The following is a 23,416-nucleotide window of genomic DNA, read 5'->3' on the forward strand; positions in this document are numbered from 1 at the left end:
CGAAAATTAAAAACTCTGCAATTAAATCTTTGAAGAAAGACTACCAATATCTAAGACACAAATATGATTTAACCAATAATGAAGAACTTCTCTTTCAAATACAAGAACTCCGGATGTCTATCAAGGAATTACAAAATGAAAAATATATAGGATCAGTCATTAGGAGAAAGCTAAAACTTTAGATAATAAAGAAAGACCGAGCCAATTTTTTTTCAATTAGAAAATAAGAAGGGTTCCCAGAAAACTATCACTGAAATTGAATATAATAATGTGACTCATAACTCAAGTGTTGATATCTTAAACTGTTTTTAAAAGTTTTATTCAAATCGTTTTACCACAGAATTGATTGATGAAGAATTATTTAAAGAATTTTTAACTGGGTTACCTCAGTTAAACGCTGAAGAAAACCAATTCCTCACCGGACCAATTGCTAAAGTAGAAATTTGGAAATCTTTAAATATGATGGAGCCAAATAAATCACCTGGACTCGACGGTGTCACAAAGGAGTTTTATGTCACGTTTTTTGAATGTTTAGGCGACACATTAGTCCGTTTATATAATTTATCTTTGAATCAAACACTGTCTGATTCACAAAAACTATCTTATATTACATTATTATGTAAGGATCCTGAAAATTCAAATAATATGAAAAATTGGAGACCTATCTCCCTATTAAATTTAGACTAAAAATTATATCTAAAGTTATTGCTAATCGACTTGGAAATGTCATGTCCAAAATAATACACATGGATCAAACATGTGGAGTTAAAGGTCGGTCTATTTTTGATAATGGTCACCTTATAAGAAACATCTGTGACTACATCGAACAAAAAGAATTATCATGTGCATTTATTTCCTTAGATCAAGAAAAGGTATTTGATAGGGTAAATTATCAATTTATGTTAAAACCAATAGAATCTTTCGGGTTTCATCCTGACTTTATTAAATGGATTTCAATTTTCTACACTGAAATTAGTTCATCAGTTATAGTTAACAATTTTATTTCGGACCCCTTTTTAATCTCAAGAGGAGTCCGTCAAGGTTGCAGTCTTTCACCCCTTTTATGCGTAATAGTGTACGAGCCTTTTGCAATCAAAATTCCGAGTGGTCTAAAGCGCTCACCGTTCCGGATCACTGCCATCTCAACTCTATCTGCGTGAGTTCGAGTCCAAGGCTCGGCTAGTGTGGGTACGTGGGAAAGCCTGCCAGTAGCTTCTCGTGGGTCAGTGGTTCTTCCCTGAGTTTACAAGAGTTCTTCCTCCACCAGTTATACTGGCCGCCATGTATAGCCTATCTTGTGCTGAAAAATGGCGTTAAACCTAGAACAACAACAACAACAATCAAAATTCGAAACGACCCAGAAATTATAGGTGTTAAGGTGCCAGGTGCAACAGAAGCCTGTAAGATCTCCCTTTACGCGGACGATAGTACAGGCTTCTGTTGCACGGACAAATCGATCGAACGGTATTTATTTTGGTCTCGCATGTACGATCGCGATTCCGGTGCTAAGGTAAATTATAGCAAATCAAACGGTATGTTCATCGGTAAATGGCAGAACCGCAGTGATCACCCCTTTGGCATTTCCTGGATCGACAAACAAAAAAGTGTAGTGTTTCATTTTGGCAACGATTTAAGTCATGATGATTACTGGAATAAAAATGTTACTAAACTTACGAATACACAATTACTATGAAAACGTAGAAATTTACCTCTCATTTCTAAGTCCCATGTTATTAATCTTTTAGCTTATAAGCAAAATTGGTATACTGCAACCATGACTGATCTACCTAAACATTATGAAATTTTAATAAATAGGAATATCTTCACATTTTTGTGGAATTCTAAATTCGAACCTCTCGCTAGAGCTGTATGCATCAATCCCCTTTACGAAGGAGGCTTAAACATCACCCATTTGAAATGTAAAATCCAAGCAATACGTCTACAACATATACAAAAATTACTGGACGATGAATATTCAGCCAAATGGAAAGATTTTGCGAGGTATTGGATCGGTTTACAATTAAGGTCTTTCAACCCTAATTTGGCCCTTAATAAATTTACTCATACGCTATATGTTCCTAAATTCTAAAAAGTGCAAGACCATTTTCAAAACATTTCATGAAAATAATCCTAGTCTCAAATTTGGTCTAGTCCCCACAAAATATTTCTACCAACGACAATTACAAAGCTATGTTCTTGAACCCAAAATAACCAAATTATACGATTTAAATTTCGGCAACATTTGGAAAAATTTGCATAATACATTTTTAGACCCCATCATTAGAGATGTGTGTTTTAAAACAATACATGATATTTTGCCCGTTAACTACAACATGTTCTTAAAGAAGATTTCAAAATCTAAGTTATGCACTTTTTGCGGTGACATTGAAACGACTGATCATTTATTTTTCGAATGTAAATTAATACCTCCTTTACAACAGCTCATTATCAAATGGTTAAAAAAAACTTTCAAGAAACTCCTTCAATACCTTTTATACTTTCCATAAATTCGGTCTTATCCCGAATGGGGCCTCGTTCCCGGAACCTGAATTCGAGGACTTGTGCCTTTTATTATGCGCTGAATATAAATATGCTATATGGATTAAACGTATAAGAGCATTTTATTATAAAGAAGTGGTAAACAGTAACACCTTGTTATCTTTCTTTCTCTCCCGATTAAAATGCAGAATTAGAACCGACTTTTCAAGGCTTAACTTGGTTCATTTTATACATAAATGGTGTTTAGCTGGATTATTCTGTTCTCTCTTCAATTTTGAATTAGTAATAGACATAAGTCAAGAATAATGCTACATTACTTCCGTTTTAGATCAATAGAATTATATACAATTTTAGGATTTCTCCTTAGCTCTCATTACACAGTTCTTTTGTCACCATGTTTTAATCCACGACTGCCGGCCTACACGTTAATTTAAGAATATTTCAAGCCGCACGTGCTAACATTCTCCGTTTTGTTGCACGACCTTTAACGGCACTTCACTGGTCTGTCAAACTTACATGAGGAATAATACTTGTATCACCTTAAATACACTTTGCATTCCCAATAATATAGTTTCTCTAATATCACAAATTTATAATTGCACTATTTAAATTTCTGTATGAGATTATTATATGTTTCGCAAATTAAATGTTTAAATTTTACAATAGAAATTGCATACAATCGTATTATGTATAACTTTGTCGCTTGGGAGCTATGTGCTCTACCACTATGTACATTTTTGTGTATACAAGAGATTTTAAAAGCATGCATGGACAGTGAGTGTGCACATATTAGTTTATTGATGAGTTTGTGTGCTAAGGCGTGTATGGAATAAAGATGGAAGTGTCGCTTTCGCTTGTATATTTTAACATGTAAATATTGAATAAACATTTTATGAAAAATAAAAAGGATTCCCCAGGATATCCGGCCAAGACGAAGTAGATCAAAGAATTCTTTTGAAATGAAACTTCAAAGTTAACCGCTTTGGAATATGTATCGCCGTGTTGAAATCAACATCTCAAGGTATGTGAATTCTGATGTGTATCTTCGTACACTAAGAGTGGAAGGGCGTATTTCGCGGGAGGAAGCGCTTCGGAAACTTGAAGCTGCGGGGGTTACTATTTCCGATATAGAAGGTTTGTACAGAGAAGAGGAAAATGCCCAATGGAATGCTGTGCTGTAGTCCCAAGAGAAGGCAAAAGGCGTGACCGGAGACGGCATTAAATATATTATTAACCTAATAATAGACATCAGAATACACTGGCTGCCCCTGTTTGTCAATGATATTGTTATCAAGGAAGTTCTAAAGGATTATGGGGAGATCCTCGACATAACCAGAGACAAGACAATTATAAACAAGGACCGAATGATTGAAAACGGTACAAGGATAGTGAAACTCCGGACCACAGAATTCGATTGCAGGAATATTCCCCACATCGTGTCGCTTGGCATGAGTGGTATGCTTATAACAATGAAGGGCCGCTCCCCCACTTTGCCTGAGATGCCGTCAGTCGGGGCACCTCCGAAAAGACTGCCCAGAGAAAGGTGCTAGCTATGCTTCAGCAGTGAATAATAAAGGACACGTTGCCCAACAACCACCTGCACCAAGCACATCAACACAAGCAACGATACACGAACCTTTAACCCCAGCAGCTCTTGCGTCGACAAACAGCAAACCAATTGATCACCCCACACCACCCCCACCCCCTTGGACGCCTCACACGTGGCGGAAGAGGAAGTAGCGACCCAAACACAAGACAAAGCAACAGCACCGGATGACAATTTAGAAGATGACTCGAATCAACCCAGACCACAAGAAAAAAGAGAATTGTTTGTCCTAGATTCGTGCACGTGGCAGGTAGTCACGTCCAAAAGATCAAAAAAGTCCCATATTGAGGAGGATTCAAGTATGGACGTGCAAAATTCTTAATTTGGATTACGACACAGTCACTATGTAATAAAGAAATCGGAACGCTCACGGACAATGAATACAATCAAATGGACCGGGACAAGGACAGTAAAATGGACAATGAATAAGCATAACGGACTAAATATTTCAGGACTTTCCCTGCTTATACGTTCTATTACAGGTTTGTTCTTTTACTTAATCATATTTTTTCCTTCTCTTCAAATGTACAACATCCTTCATATCATCCTTATCTATTTCATAGCATATTCAACATTTGTAGATTTTTATATATTTTCTTCAACCATATTTTATTCCTTAAGCACACACCCTCCCCTATTATGTTATCGTTCAGCAAGTCATTTCTGGCCTCCAATAGTATCACTATATACAACGAACTCTACTCATCTCGAGTTCAGACTGATTCGCTTGATACACCTAAAGTCCCACATACATTAACGATTTTTAACCTATTCTGGACATGCCATACAAATAACAAGCAACCCATGAGTAAAATTAATATCCTTACATTAAATGTCAATGGCCTTCGAACCAACACGGATCAAAAACTATACGAGATTAGAAACTTGGTATCTTCGCATCACATCGACCTTGTATTTCTACAAGAAACCCACGTGGAAAAAAGAACCCTTACTTCAAAAATTCAAGATAAATTGCAATGTTATTATGCCATGTGGAGTTTTGGCTCGAATCTTTCATCTGGAGTCGCCATCATTAATTTTAATCCTAACATACGTTTTTTTTTAAATATGAAACGGATTTTGACGGTAGAATAATATGTGCTGACTTTCAATTTAATGATATACCATATCGTGCCATAAATATATATGCCCCCATCCCTGATTCGGAGAAAAGTGAATTTTTTACTTCATTGTTCACATATTTAACGGGGCAACGTAATCTCATTCTTGCAGGAGATTTCAATCGTGTCACTAACTCCAACCATGACCGGGAAGGTAATCTAACCAATTACAGCGATAAGTCCGTCAAACATTGAAATCGCTTATATCCAACTTTAAACTAATTGACACATTTCGCAAACTGAACCCCTCAGCAAAATTGTACACATGGTATCGAAACACACTAGACCCCTCATTACCACTGTTAGCAAGCAGACTTGATCGACTGTATGTTTCTAAAAACATAGCAAATTTCATCATTAATTCGACAATCGTTAACTTCGCTCAGTCCGACCACGATGCAGTAACTTTAAGTATAGCATGTAACTCATCAATATCATATGGTAGCGGTTACTGGAAATGCAATAACTCGCACTTAAACCATAACACATTAAAAACTCTCATTACGGACCTAATTTAGAGAGAACTAAGATGTCATAATATTACACTAGAATATTGGAATGAACTAAAACTCAAACTTAAAGAAGAAATCATTCGATATTCCAAACAACTTTCGAAAATTAAAAACTCTGCAATTAAATCTTTGAAGAAAGACTACCAATATCTAAGACACAAATATGATTTAACCAATAATGAAGAACTTCTCTTTCAAATACAAGAACTCCGGATGTCTATCAAGGAATTACAAAATGAAAAATATATAGGATCAGTCATTAGGAGAAAGCTAAAACTTTAGATAATAAAGAAAGACCGAGCCAATTTTTTTTCAATTAGAAAATAAGAAGGGTTCCCAGAAAACTATCACTGAAATTGAATATAATAATGTGACTCATAACTCAAGTGTTGATATCTTAAACTGTTTTTAAAAGTTTTATTCAAATCGTTTTACCACAGAATTGATTGATGAAGAATTATTTAAAGAATTTTTAACTGGGTTACCTCAGTTAAACGCTGAAGAAAACCAATTCCTCACCGGACCAATTGCTAAAGTAGAAATTTGGAAAGCTTTAAATATGATGGAGCCAAATAAATCACCTGGACTCGACGGTGTCACAAAGGAGTTTTATGTCACGTTTTTTGAATGTTTAGGCGACACATTAGTCCGTTTATATAATTTATCTTTGAATCAAACACTGTCTGATTCACAAAAACTATCTTATATTACATTATTATGTAAGGATCCTGAAAATTCAAATAATATGAAAAATTGGAGACCTATCTCCCTATTAAATTTAGACTAAAAATTATATCTAAAGTTATTGCTAATCGACTTGGAAATGTCATGTCCAAAATAATACACATGGATCAAACATGTGGAGTTAAAGGTCGGTCTATTTTTGATAATGGTCACCTTATAAGAAACATCTGTGACTACATCGAACAAAAAGAATTATCATGTGCATTTATTTCCTTAGATCAAGAAAAGGTATTTGATAGGGTAAATTATCAATTTATGTTAAAACCAATAGAATCTTTCGGGTTTCATCCTGACTTTATTAAATGGATTTCAATTTTCTACACTGAAATTAGTTCATCAGTTATAGTTAACAATTTTATTTCGGACCCCTTTTTAATCTCAAGAGGAGTCCGTCAAGGTTGCAGTCTTTCACCCCTTTTATGCGTAATAGTGTACGAGCCTTTTGCAATCAAAATTCCGAGTGGTCTAAAGCGCTCACCGTTCCGGATCACTGCCATCTCAACTCTATCTGCGTGAGTTCGAGTCCAAGGCTCGGCTAGTGTGGGTACGTGGGAAAGCCTGCCAGTAGCTTCTCGTGGGTCAGTGGTTCTTCCCTGAGTTTACAAGAGTTCTTCCTCCACCAGTTATACTGGCCGCCATGTATAGCCTATCTTGTGCTGAAAAATGGCGTTAAACCTAGAACAACAACAACAACAATCAAAATTCGAAACGACCCAGAAATTATAGGTGTTAAGGTGCCAGGTGCAACAGAAGCCTGTAAGATCTCCCTTTACGCGGACGATAGTACAGGCTTCTGTTGCACGGACAAATCGATCGAACGGTATTTATTTTGGTCTCGCATGTACGATCGCGATTCCGGTGCTAAGGTAAATTATAGCAAATCAAACGGTATGTTCATCGGTAAATGGCAGAACCGCAGTGATCACCCCTTTGGCATTTCCTGGATCGACAAACAAAAAAGTGTAGTGTTTCATTTTGGCAACGATTTAAGTCATGATGATTACTGGAATAAAAATGTTACTAAACTTACGAATACACAATTACTATGAAAACGTAGAAATTTACCTCTCATTTCTAAGTCCCATGTTATTAATCTTTTAGCTTATAAGCAAAATTGGTATACTGCAACCATGACTGATCTACCTAAACATTATGAAATTTTAATAAATAGGAATATCTTCACATTTTTGTGGAATTCTAAATTCGAACCTCTCGCTAGAGCTGTATGCATCAATCCCCTTTACGAAGGAGGCTTAAACATCACCCATTTGAAATGTAAAATCCAAGCAATACGTCTACAACATATACAAAAATTACTGGACGATGAATATTCAGCCAAATGGAAAGATTTTGCGAGGTATTGGATCGGTTTACAATTAAGGTCTTTCAACCCTAATTTGGCCCTTAATAAATTTACTCATACGCTATATGTTCCTAAATTCTAAAAAGTGCAAGACCATTTTCAAAACATTTCATGAAAATAATCCTAGTCTCAAATTTGGTCTAGTCCCCACAAAATATTTCTACCAACGACAATTACAAAGCTATGTTCTTGAACCCAAAATAACCAAATTATACGATTTAAATTTCGGCAACATTTGGAAAAATTTGCATAATACATTTTTAGACCCCATCATTAGAGATGTGTGTTTTAAAACAATACATGATATTTTGCCCGTTAACTACAACATGTTCTTAAAGAAGATTTCAAAATCTAAGTTATGCACTTTTTGCGGTGACATTGAAACGACTGATCATTTATTTTTCGAATGTAAATTAATACCTCCTTTACAACAGCTCATTATCAAATGGTTAAAAAAAACTTTCAAGAAACTCCTTCAATACCTTTTATACTTTCCATAAATTCGGTCTTATCCCGAATGGGGCCTCGTTCCCGGAACCTGAATTCGAGGACTTGTGCCTTTTATTATGCGCTGAATATAAATATGCTATATGGATTAAACGTATACGAGCATATTATTATAAAGTGGTAACCAGTAACACCTTGTTATCTTTCTTTCTCTCCCGATTAAAATGCAGAATTAGAACCAATTTTTCCAGGCTTAACTTGGTCCATTTTATAGATAAATGGTGTTTAACTGGATTATTCTGTTCTCTCTTCAATTTTGAATTAGTAATAGACATAAGTCTAGAATAATGCTACATTACTTCCATTTTAGATCAATAGAATTATATACAATTTTAGGATTTCTCCTTAGCTCTCAATACAGTTCTTTTGTCACCATGTTTTAATCCACGTCTACCGGCCTACAAGTTAATTTAAGAATATTTCAAGCCGCACGTGCTAACATTCTCCATTTTGTTGCACGAACTTTAACGGCACTTCACTGGTCTGTCAAACTTACATGAGGAATAATACTTGTATCACCTTAAATACACTTTGCATTCCCAATAATATAGTTTCTCTAATATCACAAATTTATAATTGCACTATTTAAATTTCTGTATGAGATTAATATATGTTTCGCAAATTAAATGTCTAAATTTTACAATAGAAATTGCATACAATCGTATTATGTATAACTTTGTCGCTTGGGAGCTATGTGCTCTACCACTATGTACAACTTTGTGTACACAAGAGATTTTAAAAGCATGCATGGACAGTGAGTGTGCACATATTCGTTTATTGATGAGTTTGTGTGCTAAGGCGTGAATGGGGTAAAGATGGAAGTGTCGCTTTCGCTTGTATATTTTAACATGTAAATATTGAATAAACATTTTATGAAAAATAAAAAGGATTCCCCAGGATATCCGGCCAAGACGAAGTAGATCAAAGAATTCTTTTGAAATGAAACTTCAAAGTTAACCGCTTTGGAATATGTATCGCCGTGTTGAAATCAACATCTCAAGGTATGTGAATTCTGATGTGTATCTTCGTACACTAAGAGTGGAAGGGCGTATTTCGCGGGAGGAAGCGCTTCGGAAACTTGAAGCTGCGGGGGTTACTATTTCCGATATAGAAGGTTTGTACAGAGAAGAGGAAAATGTCCAATGGAATGCTGTGCTGTAGTCCCAAGAGAAGGCAAAAGGCGTGACCGGAGACGGCATTAAATATATTATTAACCTAATAATAGACATCAGAATACACTGGCTGCCCCTGTTTGTCAATGATATTGTTATCAAGGAAGTTCTAAAGGATTATGGGGAGATCCTCGACATAACCAGAGACAAGACAATTATAAACAAGGACCGAATGATTGAAAACGGTACAAGGATAGTGAAACTCCGGACCACAGAATTCGATTGCAGGAATATTCCCCACATCGTGTCGCTTGGCATGTGTGGTATGCTTATAACAATGAAGGGCCGCTCCCCCACTTTGCCTGAGATGCCGTCAGTCGGGGCACCTCCGAAAAGACTGCCCAGAGAAAGGTGCTAGCTATGCTTCAGCAGTGAATAATAAAGGACACGTTGCCCAACAACCACCTGCACCAAGCACATCAACACAAGCAACGATACACGAACCTTTAACCCCAGCAGCTCTTGCGTCGACAAACAGCAAACCAATTGATCACCCCACACCACCCCCACCCCCTTGGACGCCTCACACGTGGCGGAAGAGGAAGTAGCGACCCAAACACAAGACAAAGCAACAGCACCGGATGACAATTTAGAAGATGACTCGAATCAACCCAGACCACAAGAAAAAAGAGAATTGTTTGTCCTAGATTCGTGCACGTGGCAGGTAGTCACGTCCAAAAGATCAAAAAAGTCCCATATTGAGGAGGATTCAAGTATGGACGTGCAAAATTCTTAATTTGGATTACGACACAGTCACTATGTAATAAAGAAATCGGAACGCTCACGGACAATGAATACAATCAAATGGACCGGGACAAGGACAGTAAAATGGACAATGAATAAGCATAACGGACTAAATATTTCAGGACTTTCCCTGCTTATACGTTCTATTACAGGTTTGTTCTTTTACTTAATCATATTTTTTCCTTCTCTTCAAATGTACAACATCCTTCATATCATCCTTATCTATTTCATAGCATATTCAACATTTGTAGATTTTTATATATTTTCTTCAACCATATTTTATTCCTTAAGCACACACCCTCCCCTATTATGTTATCGTTCAGCAAGTCATTTCTGGCCTCCAATAGTATCACTATATACAACGAACTCTACTCATCTCGAGTTCAGACTGATTCGCTTGATACACCTAAAGTCCCACATACATTAACGATTTTTAACCTATTCTGGACATGCCATACAAATAACAAGCAACCCATGAGTAAAATTAATATCCTTACATTAAATGTCAATGGCCTTCGAACCAACACGGATCAAAAACTATACGAGATTAGAAACTTGGTATCTTCGCATCACATCGACCTTGTATTTCTACAAGAAACCCACGTGGAAAAAAGAACCCTTACTTCAAAAATTCAAGATAAATTGCAATGTTATTATGCCATGTGGAGTTTTGGCTCGAATCTTTCATCTGGAGTCGCCATCATTAATTTTAATCCTAACATACGTTTTTTTTTAAATATGAAACGGATTTTGACGGTAGAATAATATGTGCTGACTTTCAATTTAATGATATACCATATCGTGCCATAAATATATATGCCCCCATCCCTGATTCGGAGAAAAGTGAATTTTTTACTTCATTGTTCACATATTTAACGGGGCAACGTAATCTCATTCTTGCAGGAGATTTCAATCGTGTCACTAACTCCAACCATGACCGGGAAGGTAATCTAACCAATTACAGCGATAAGTCCGTCAAACATTGAAATCGCTTATATCCAACTTTAAACTAATTGACACATTTCGCAAACTGAACCCCTCAGCAAAATTGTACACATGGTATCGAAACACACTAGACCCCTCATTACCACTGTTAGCAAGCAGACTTGATCGACTGTATGTTTCTAAAAACATAGCAAATTTCATCATTAATTCGACAATCGTTAACTTCGCTCAGTCCGACCACGATGCAGTAACTTTAAGTATAGCATGTAACTCATCAATATCATATGGTAGCGGTTACTGGAAATGCAATAACTCGCACTTAAACCATAACACATTAAAAACTCTCATTACGGACCTAATTTAGAGAGAACTAAGATGTCATAATATTACACTAGAATATTGGAATGAACTAAAACTCAAACTTAAAGAAGAAATCATTCGATATTCCAAACAACTTTCGAAAATTAAAAACTCTGCAATTAAATCTTTGAAGAAAGACTACCAATATCTAAGACACAAATATGATTTAACCAATAATGAAGAACTTTTCTTTCAAATACAAGAACTCCGGATGTCTATCAAGGAATTACAAAATGAAAAATATATAGGATCAGTCATTAGGAGAAAGCTAAAACTTTAGATAATAAAGAAAGACCGAGCCAATTTTTTTTCAATTAGAAAATAAGAAGGGTTCCCAGAAAACTATCACTGAAATTGAATATAATAATGTGACTCATAACTCAAGTGTTGATATCTTAAACTGTTTTTAAAAGTTTTATTCAAATCGTTTTACCACAGAATTGATTGATGAAGAATTATTTAAAGAATTTTTAACTGGGTTACCTCAGTTAAACGCTGAAGAAAACCAATTCCTCACCGGACCAATTGCTAAAGTAGAAATTTGGAAAGCTTTAAATATGATGGAGCCAAATAAATCACCTGGACTCGACGGTGTCACAAAGGAGTTTTATGTCACGTTTTTTGAATGTTTAGGCGACACATTAGTCCGTTTATATAATTTATCTTTGAATCAAACACTGTCTGATTCACAAAAACTATCTTATATTACGTTATTATGTAAGGATCCTGAAAATTCAAATAATATGAAAAATTGGAGACCTATCTCCCTATTAAATTTAGACTAAAAATTATATCTAAAGTTATTGCTAATCGACTTGGAAATGTCATGTCCAAAATAATACACATGGATCAAACATGTGGAGTTAAAGGTCGGTCTATTTTTGATAATGGTCACCTTATAAGAAACATCTGTGACTACATCGAACAAAAAGAATTATCATGTGCATTTATTTCCTTAGATCAAGAAAAGGTATTTGATAGGGTAAATTATCAATTTATGTTAAAACCAATAGAATCTTTCGGGTTTCATCCTGACTTTATTAAATGGATTTCAATTTTCTACACTGAAATTAGTTCATCAGTTATAGTTAACAATTTTATTTCGGACCCCTTTTTAATCTCAAGAGGAGTCCGTCAAGGTTGCAGTCTTTCACCCCTTTTATGCGTAATAGTGTACGAGCCTTTTGCAATCAAAATTCCGAGTGGTCTAAAGCGCTCACCGTTCCGGATCACTGCCATCTCAACTCTATCTGCGTGAGTTCGAGTCCAAGGCTCGGCTAGTGTGGGTACGTGGGAAAGCCTGCCAGTAGCTTCTCGTGGGTCAGTGGTTCTTCCCTGAGTTTACAAGAGTTCTTCCTCCACCAGTTATACTGGCCGCCATGTATAGCCTATCTTGTGCTGAAAAATGGCGTTAAACCTAGAACAACAACAACAACAATCAAAATTCGAAACGACCCAGAAATTATAGGTGTTAAGGTGCCAGGTGCAACAGAAGCCTGTAAGATCTCCCTTTACGCGGACGATAGTACAGGCTTCTGTTGCACGGACAAATCGATCGAACGGTATTTATTTTGGTCTCGCATGTACGATCGCGATTCCGGTGCTAAGGTAAATTATAGCAAATCAAACGGTATGTTCATCGGTAAATGGCAGAACCGCAGTGATCACCCCTTTGGCATTTCCTGGATCGACAAACAAAAAAGTGTAGTGTTTCATTTTGGCAACGATTTAAGTCATGATGATTACTGGAATAAAAATGTTACTAAACTTACGAATACACAATTACTATGAAAACGTAGAAATTTACCTCTCATTTCTAAGTCCCATGTTATTAATCTTTTAGCTTATAGCAAAATTGGTATACTGCAACCATGACTGATCTACCTAAACATTATGAAATTTTAATAAATAGGAATATCTTCACATTTTTGTTGAATTCTAAATTCGAACCTCTCGCTAGAGCTGTATGCATCAATCCCCTTTACGAAGGAGGCTTAAACATCACCCATTTGAAATGTAAAATCCAAGCAATACGTCTACAACATATACAAAAATTACTGGACGATGAATATTCAGCCAAATGGAAAGATTTTGCGAGGTATTGGATCGGTTTACAATTAAGGTCTTTCAACCCTAATTTGGCCCTTAATAAATTTACTCATACGCTATATGTTCCTAAATTCTAAAAAGTGCATGACCATTTTCAAAACATTTCATGAAAATAATCCTAGTCTCAAATTTGGTCTAGTCCCCACAAAATATTTCTACCAACGACAATTACAAAGCTATGTTCTTGAACCCAAAATAACCAAATTATACGATTTAAATTTCGGCAACATTTGGAAAAATTTGCATAATACATTTTTAGACCCCATCATTAGAGATGTGTGTTTTAAAACAATACATGATATTTTGCCCGTTAACTACAACATGTTCTTAAAGAAGATTTCAAAATCTAAGTTATGCACTTTTTGCGGTGACATTGAAACGACTGATCATTTATTTTTCGAATGTAAATTAATACCTCCTTTACAACAGCTCATTATCAAATGGTTAAAAAAAACTTTCAAGAAACTCCTTCAATACCTTTTATACTTTCCATAAATTCGGTCTTATCCCGAATGGGGCCTCGTTCCCGGAACCTGAATTCGAGGACTTGTGCCTTTTATTATGCGCTGAATATAAATATGCTATATGGATTAAACGTATAAGAGCATTTTATTATAAAGAAGTGGTAAACAGTAACACCTTGTTATCTTTCTTTCTCTCCCGATTAAAATGCAGAATTAGAACCGACTTTTCAAGGCTTAACTTGGTTCATTTTATACATAAATGGTGTTTAGCTGGATTATTCTGTTCTCTCTTCAATTTTGAATTAGTAATAGACATAAGTCAAGAATAATGCTACATTACTTCCGTTTTAGATCAATAGAATTATATACAATTTTAGGATTTCTCCTTAGCTCTCATTACACAGTTCTTTTGTCACCATGTTTTAATCCACGACTGCCGGCCTACACGTTAATTTAAGAATATTTCAAGCCGCACGTGCTAACATTCTCCGTTTTGTTGCACGACCTTTAACGGCACTTCACTGGTCTGTCAAACTTACATGAGGAATAATACTTGTATCACCTTAAATACACTTTGCATTCCCAATAATATAGTTTCTCTAATATCACAAATTTATAATTGCACTATTTAAATTTCTGTATGAGATTATTATATGTTTCGCAAATTAAATGTTTAAATTTTACAATAGAAATTGCATACAATCGTATTATGTATAACTTTGTCGCTTGGGAGCTATGTGCTCTACCACTATGTACATTTTTGTGTATACAAGAGATTTTAAAAGCATGCATGGACAGTGAGTGTGCACATATTAGTTTATTGATGAGTTTGTGTGCTAAGGCGTGTATGGAATAAAGATGGAAGTGTCGCTTTCGCTTGTATATTTTAACATGTAAATATTGAATAAACATTTTATGAAAAATAAAAAGGATTCCCCAGGATATCCGGCCAAGACGAAGTAGATCAAAGAATTCTTTTGAAATGAAACTTCAAAGTTAACCGCTTTGGAATATGTATCGCCGTGTTGAAATCAACATCTCAAGGTATGTGAATTCTGATGTGTATCTTCGTACACTAAGAGTGGAAGGGCGTATTTCGCGGGAGGAAGCGCTTCGGAAACTTGAAGCTGCGGGGGTTACTATTTCCGATATAGAAGGTTTGTACAGAGAAGAGGAAAATGCCCAATGGAATGCTGTGCTGTAGTCCCAAGAGAAGGCAAAAGGCGTGACCGGAGACGGCATTAAATATATTATTAACCTAATAATAGACATCAGAATACACTGGCTGCCCCTGTTTGTCAATGATATTGTTATCAAGGAAGTTCTAAAGGATTATGGGGAGATCCTCGACATAACCAGAGACAAGACAATTATAAACAAGGACCGAATGATTGAAAACGGTACAAGGATAGTGAAACTCCGGACCACAGAATTCGATTGCAGGAATATTCCCCACATCGTGTCGCTTGGCATGTGTGGTATGCTTATAACAATGAAGGGCCGCTCCCCCACTTTGCCTGAGATGCCGTCAGTCGGGGCACCTCCGAAAAGACTGCCCAGAGAAAGGTGCTAGCTATGCTTCAGCAGTGAATAATAAAGGACACGTTGCCCAACAACCACCTGCACCAAGCACATCAACACAAGCAACGATACACGAACCTTTAACCCCAGCAGCTCTTGCGTCGACAAACAGCAAACCAATTGATCACCCCACACCACCCCCACCCCCTTGGACGCCTCACACGTGGCGGAAGAGGAAGTAGCGACCCAAACACAAGACAAAGCAACAGCACCGGATGACAATTTAGAAGATGACTCAAATCAACCCAGACCACAAGAAAAAAGAGAATTGTTTGTCCTAGATTCGTGCACGTGGCAGGTAGTCACGTCCAAAAGATCAAAAAAGTCCCATATTGAGGAGGATTCAAGTATGGACGTGCAAAATTCTTAATTTGGATTACGACACAGTCACTATGTAATAAAGAAATCGGAACGCTCACGGACAATGAATACAATCAAATGGACCGGGACAAGGACAGTAAAATGGACAATGAATAAGCATAACGGACTAAATATTTCAGGACTTTCCCTGCTTATACGTTCTATTACAGGTTTGTTCTTTTACTTAATCATATTTTTTCCTTCTCTTCAAATGTACAACATCCTTCATATCATCCTTATCTATTTCATAGCATATTCAACATTTGTAGATTTTTATATATTTTCTTCAACCATATTTTATTCCTTAAGCACACACCCTCCCCTATTATGTTATCGTTCAGCAAGTCATTTCTGGCCTCCAATAGTATCACTATATACAACGAACTCTACTCATCTCGAGTTCAGACTGATTCGCTTGATACACCTAAAGTCCCACATACATTAACGATTTTTAACCTATTCTGGACATGCCATACAAATAACAAGCAACCCATGAGTAAAATTAATATCCTTACATTAAATGTCAATGGCCTTCGAACCAACACGGATCAAAAACTATACGAGATTAGAAACTTGGTATCTTCGCATCACATCGACCTTGTATTCCTACAAGAAACCCACGTGGAAAAAAGAACCCTTACTTCAAAAATTCAAGATAAATTGCAATGTTATTATGCCATGTGGAGTTTTGGCTCGAATCTTTCATCTGGAGTCGCCATCATTAATTTTAATCCTAACATACGTTTTTTTTTAAATATGAAACGGATTTTGACGGTAGAATAATATGTGCTGACTTTCAATTTAATGATATACCATATCGTGCCATAAATATATATGCCCCCATCCCTGATTCGGAGAAAAGTGAATTTTTTACTTCATTGTTCACATATTTAACGGGGCAACGTAATCTCATTCTTGCAGGAGATTTCAATCGTGTCACTAACTCCAACCATGACCGGGAAGGTAATCTAACCAATTACAGCGATAAGTCCGTCAAACATTGAAATCGCTTATATCCAACTTTAAACTAATTGACACATTTCGCAAACTGAACCCCTCAGCAAAATTGTACACATGGTATCGAAACACACTAGACCCCTCATTACCACTGTTAGCAAGCAGACTTGATCGACTGTATGTTTCTAAAAACATAGCAAATTTCATCATTAATTCGACAATCGTTAACTTCGCTCAGTCCGACCACGATGCAGTAACTTTAAGTATAGCATGTAACTCATCAATATCATATGGTAGCGGTTACTGGAAATGCAATAACTCGCACTTAAACCATAACACATTAAAAACTCTCATTACGGACCTAATTTAGAGAGAACTAAGATGTCATAATATTACACTAGAATATTGGAATGAACTAAAACTCAAACTTAAAGAAGAAATCATTCGATATTCCAAACAACTTTCGAAAATTAAAAACTCTGCAATTAAATCTTTGAAGAAAGACTACCAATATCTAAGACACAAATATGATTTAACCAATAATGAAGAACTTCTCTTTCAAATACAAGAACTCCGGATGTCTATCAAGGAATTACAAAATGAAAAATATATAGGATCAGTCATTAGGAGAAAGCTAAAACTTTAGATAATAAAGAAAGACCGAGCCAATTTTTTTTCAATTAGAAAATAAGAAGGGTTCCCAGAAAACTATCACTGAAATTGAATATAATAATGTGACTCATAACTCAAGTGTTGATATCTTAAACTGTTTTTAAAAGTTTTATTCAAATCGTTTTACCACAGAATTGATTGATGAAGAATTATTTAAAGAATTTTTAACTGGGTTACCTCAGTTAAACGCTGAAGAAAACCAATTCCTCACCGGACCAATTGCTAAAGTAGAAATTTGGAAAGCTTTAAATATGATGGAGCCAAATAAATCACCTGGACTCGACGGTGTCACAAAGGAGTTTTATGTCACGTTTTTTGAATGTTTAGGCGACACATTAGTCCGTTTATATAATTTATCTTTGAATCAAACACTGTCTGATTCACAAAAACTATCTTATATTACATTATTATGTAAGGATCCTGAAAATTCAAATAATATGAAAAATTGGAGACCTATCTCCCTATTAAATTTAGACTAAAAATTATATCTAAAGTTATTGCTAATCGACTTGGAAATGTCATGTCCAAAATAATACACATGGATCAAACATGTGGAGTTAAAGGTCGGTCTATTTTTGATAATGGTCACCTTATAAGAAACATCTGTGACTACATCGAACAAAAAGAATTATCATGTGCATTTATTTCCTTAGATCAAGAAAAGGTATTTGATAGGGTAAATTATCAATTTATGTTAAAACCAATAGAATCTTTCGGGTTTCATCCTGACTTTATTAAATGGATTTCAATTTTCTACACTGAAATTAGTTCATCAGTTATAGTTAACAATTTTATTTCGGACCCCTTTTTAATCTCAAGAGGAGTCCGTCAAGGTTGCAGTCTTTCACCCCTTTTATGCGTAATAGTGTACGAGCCTTTTGCAATCAAAATTCCGAGTGGTCTAAAGCGCTCACCGTTCCGGATCACTGCCATCTCAACTCTATCTGCGTGAGTTCGAGTCCAAGGCTCGGCTAGTGTGGGTACGTGGGAAAGCCTGCCAGTAGCTTCTCGTGGGTCAGTGGTTCTTCCCTGAGTTTACAAGAGTTCTTCCTCCACCAGTTATACTGGCCGCCATGTATAGCCTATCTTGTGCTGAAAAATGGCGTTAAACCTAGAACAACAACAACAACAATCAAAATTCGAAACGACCCAGAAATTATAGGTGTTAAGGTGCCAGGTGCAACAGAAGCCTGTAAGATCTCCCTTTACGCGGACGATAGTACAGGCTTCTGTTGCACGGACAAATCGATCGAACGGTATTTATTTTGGTCTCGCATGTACGATCGCGATTCCGGTGCTAAGGTAAATTATAGCAAATCAAACGGTATGTTCATCGGTAAATGGCAGAACCGCAGTGATCACCCCTTTGGCATTTCCTGGATCGACAAACAAAAAAGTGTAGTGTTTCATTTTGGCAACGATTTAAGTCATGATGATTACTGGAATAAAAATGTTACTAAACTTACGAATACACAATTACTATGAAAACGTAGAAATTTACCTCTCATTTCTAAGTCCCATGTTATTAATCTTTTAGCTTATAGCAAAATTGGTATACTGCAACCATGACTGATCTACCTAAACATTATGAAATTTTAATAAATAGGAATATCTTCACATTTTTGTGGAATTCTAAATTCGAACCTCTCGCTAGAGCTGTATGCATCAATCCCCTTTACGAAGGAGGCTTAAACATCACCCATTTGAAATGTAAAATCCAAGCAATACGTCTACAACATATACAAAAATTACTGGACGATGAATATTCAGCCAAATGGAAAGATTTTGCGAGGTATTGGATCGGTTTACAATTAAGGTCTTTCAACCCTAATTTGGCCCTTAATAAATTTACTCATACGCTATATGTTCCTAAATTCTAAAAAGTGCATGACCATTTTCAAAACATTTCATGAAAATAATCCTAGTCTCAAATTTGGTCTAGTCCCCACAAAATATTTCTACCAACGACAATTACAAAGCTATGTTCTTGAACCCAAAATAACCAAATTATACGATTTAAATTTCGGCAACATTTGGAAAAATTTGCATAATACATTTTTAGACCCCATCATTAGAGATGTGTGTTTTAAAACAATACATGATATTTTGCCCGTTAACTACAACATGTTCTTAAAGAAGATTTCAAAATCTAAGTTATGCACTTTTTGCGGTGACATTGAAACGACTGATCATTTATTTTTCGAATGTAAATTAATACCTCCTTTACAACAGCTCATTATCAAATAGTTAAAAAAAAACTTTCAAGAAACTCCTTCAATACCTTTTATACTTTCCATAAATTCGGTCTTATCCCGAATGGGGCCTCGTTCCCGGAACCTGAATTCGAGGACTTGTGCCTTTTATTATGCGCTGAATATAAATATGCTATATGGATTAAACGTATAAGAGCATTTTATTATAAAGAAGTGGTAAACAGTAACACCTTGTTATCTTTCTTTCTCTCCCGATTAAAATGCAGAATTAGAACCGACTTTTCAAGGCTTAACTTGGTTCATTTTATACATAAATGGTGTTTAGCTGGATTATTCTGTTCTCTCTTCAATTTTGAATTAGTAATAGACATAAGTCAAGAATAATGCTACATTACTTCCGTTTTAGATCAATAGAATTATATACAATTTTAGGATTTCTCCTTAGCTCTCATTACACAGTTCTTTTGTCACCATGTTTTAATCCACGACTGCCGGCCTACACGTTAATTTAAGAATATTTCAAGCCGCACGTGCTAACATTCTCCGTTTTGTTGCACGACCTTTAACGGCACTTCACTGGTCTGTCAAACTTACATGAGGAATAATACTTGTATCACCTTAAATACACTTTGCATTCCCAATAATATAGTTTCTCTAATATCACAAATTTATAATTGCACTATTTAAATTTCTGTATGAGATTATTATATGTTTCGCAAATTAAATGTTTAAATTTTACAATAGAAATTGCATACAATCGTATTATGTATAACTTTGTCGCTTGGGAGCTATGTGCTCTACCACTATGTACATTTTTGTGTATACAAGAGATTTTAAAAGCATGCATGGACAGTGAGTGTGCACATATTAGTTTATTGATGAGTTTGTGTGCTAAGGCGTGTATGGAATAAAGATGGAAGTGTCGCTTTCGCTTATATATTCTAACATGTAAATATTGAATAAACATTTTATGAAAAATAAAAAGGATTCCCCAGGATATCCGGCCAAGACGAAGTAGATCAAAGAATTCTTTTGAAATGAAACTTCAAAGTTAACCGCTTTGGAATATGTATCGCCGTGTTGAAATCAACATCTCAAGGTATGTGAATTCTGATGTGTATCTTCGTACACTAAGAGTGGAAGGGCGTATTTCGCGGGAGGAAGCGCTTCGGAAACTTGAAGCTGCGGGGGTTACTATTTCCGATATAGAAGGTTTGTACAGAGAAGAGGAAAATGCCCAATGGAATGCTGTGCTGTAGTCCCAAGAGAAGGCAAAAGGCGTGACCGGAGACGGCATTAAATATATTATTAACCTAATAATAGACATCAGAATACACTGGCTGCCCCTGTTTGTCAATGATATTGTTATCAAGGAAGTTCTAAAGGATTATGGGGAGATCCTCGACATAACCAGAGACAAGACAATTATAAACAAGGACCGAATGATTGAAAACGGTACAAGGATAGTGAAACTCCGGACCACAGAATTCGATTGCAGGAATATTCCCCACATCGTGTCGCTTGGCATGAGTGGTATGCTTATAACAATGAAGGGCCGCTCCCCCACTTTGCCTGAGATGCCGTCAGTCGGGGCACCTCCGAAAAGACTGCCCAGAGAAAGGTGCTAGCTATGCTTCAGCAGTGAATAATAAAGGACACGTTGCCCAACAACCACCTGCACCAAGCACATCAACACAAGCAACGATACACGAACCTTTAACCCCAGCAGCTCTTGCGTCGACAAACAGCAAACCAATTGATCACCCCACACCACCCCCACCCCCTTGGACGCCTCACACGTGGCGGAAGAGGAAGTAGCGACCCAAACACAAGACAAAGCAACAGCACCGGATGACAATTTAGAAGATGACTCGAATCAACCCAGACCACAAGAAAAAAGAGAATTGTTTGTCCTAGATTCGTGCACGTGGCAGGTAGTCACGTCCAAAAGATCAAAAAAGTCCCATATTGAGGAGGATTCAAGTATGGACGTGCAAAATTCTTAATTTGGATTACGACACAGTCACTATGTAATAAAGAAATCGGAACGCTCACGGACAATGAATACAATCAAATGGACCGGGACAAGGACAGTAAAATGGACAATGAATAAGCATAACGGACTAAATATTTCAGGACTTTCCCTGCTTATACGTTCTATTACAGGTTTGTTCTTTTACTTAATCATATTTTTTCCTTCTCTTCAAATGTACAACATCCTTCATATCATCCTTATCTATTTCATAGCATATTCAACATTTGTAGATTTTTATATATTTTCTTCAACCATATTTTATTCCTTAAGCACACACCCTCCCCTATTATGTTATCGTTCAGCAAGTCATTTCTGGCCTCCAATAGTATCACTATATACAACGAACTCTACTCATCTCGAGTTCAGACTGATTCGCTTGATACACCTAAAGTCCCACATACATTAACGATTTTTAACCTATTCTGGACATGCCATACAAATAACAAGCAACCCATGAGTAAAATTAATATCCTTACATTAAATGTCAATGGCCTTCGAACCAACACGGATCAAAAACTATACGAGATTAGAAACTTGGTATCTTCGCATCACATCGACCTTGTATTTCTACAAGAAACCCACGTGGAAAAAAGAACCCTTACTTCAAAAATTCAAGATAAATTGCAATGTTATTATGCCATGTGGAGTTTTGGCTCGAATCTTTCATCTGGAGTCGCCATCATTAATTTTAATCCTAACATACGTTTTTTTTTAAATATGAAACGGATTTTGACGGTAGAATAATATGTGCTGACTTTCAATTTAATGATATACCATATCGTGCCATAAATATATATGCCCCCATCCCTGATTCGGAGAAAAGTGAATTTTTTACTTCATTGTTCACATATTTAACGGGGCAACGTAATCTCATTCTTGCAGGAGATTTCAATCGTGTCACTAACTCCAACCATGACCGGGAAGGTAATCTAACCAATTACAGCGATAAGTCCGTCAAACATTGAAATCGCTTATATCCAACTTTAAACTAATTGACACATTTCGCAAACTGAACCCCTCAGCAAAATTGTACACATGGTATCGAAACACACTAGACCCCTCATTACCACTGTTAGCAAGCAGACTTGATCGACTGTATGTTTCTAAAAACATAGCAAATTTCATCATTAATTCGACAATCGTTAACTTCGCTCAGTCCGACCACGATGCAGTAACTTTAAGTATAGCATGTAACTCATCAATATCATATGGTAGCGGTTACTGGAAATGCAATAACTCGCACTTAAACCATAACACATTAAAAACTCTCATTACGGACCTAATTTAGAGAGAACTAAGATGTCATAATATTACACTAGAATATTGGAATGAACTAAAACTCAAACTTAAAGAAGAAATCATTCGATATTCCAAACAACTTTCGAAAATTAAAAACTCTGCAATTAAATCTTTGAAGAAAGACTACCAATATCTAAGACACAAATATGATTT

This window comes from Sinohyriopsis cumingii, unplaced genomic scaffold (assembly GCF_028554795.1).
Source record: "Sinohyriopsis cumingii isolate HCF-2022 unplaced genomic scaffold, ASM2855479v2 utg002277l, whole genome shotgun sequence".
In the NCBI taxonomy this organism is placed as follows: Eukaryota; Metazoa; Mollusca; class Bivalvia; order Unionida; family Unionidae; genus Sinohyriopsis; species Sinohyriopsis cumingii.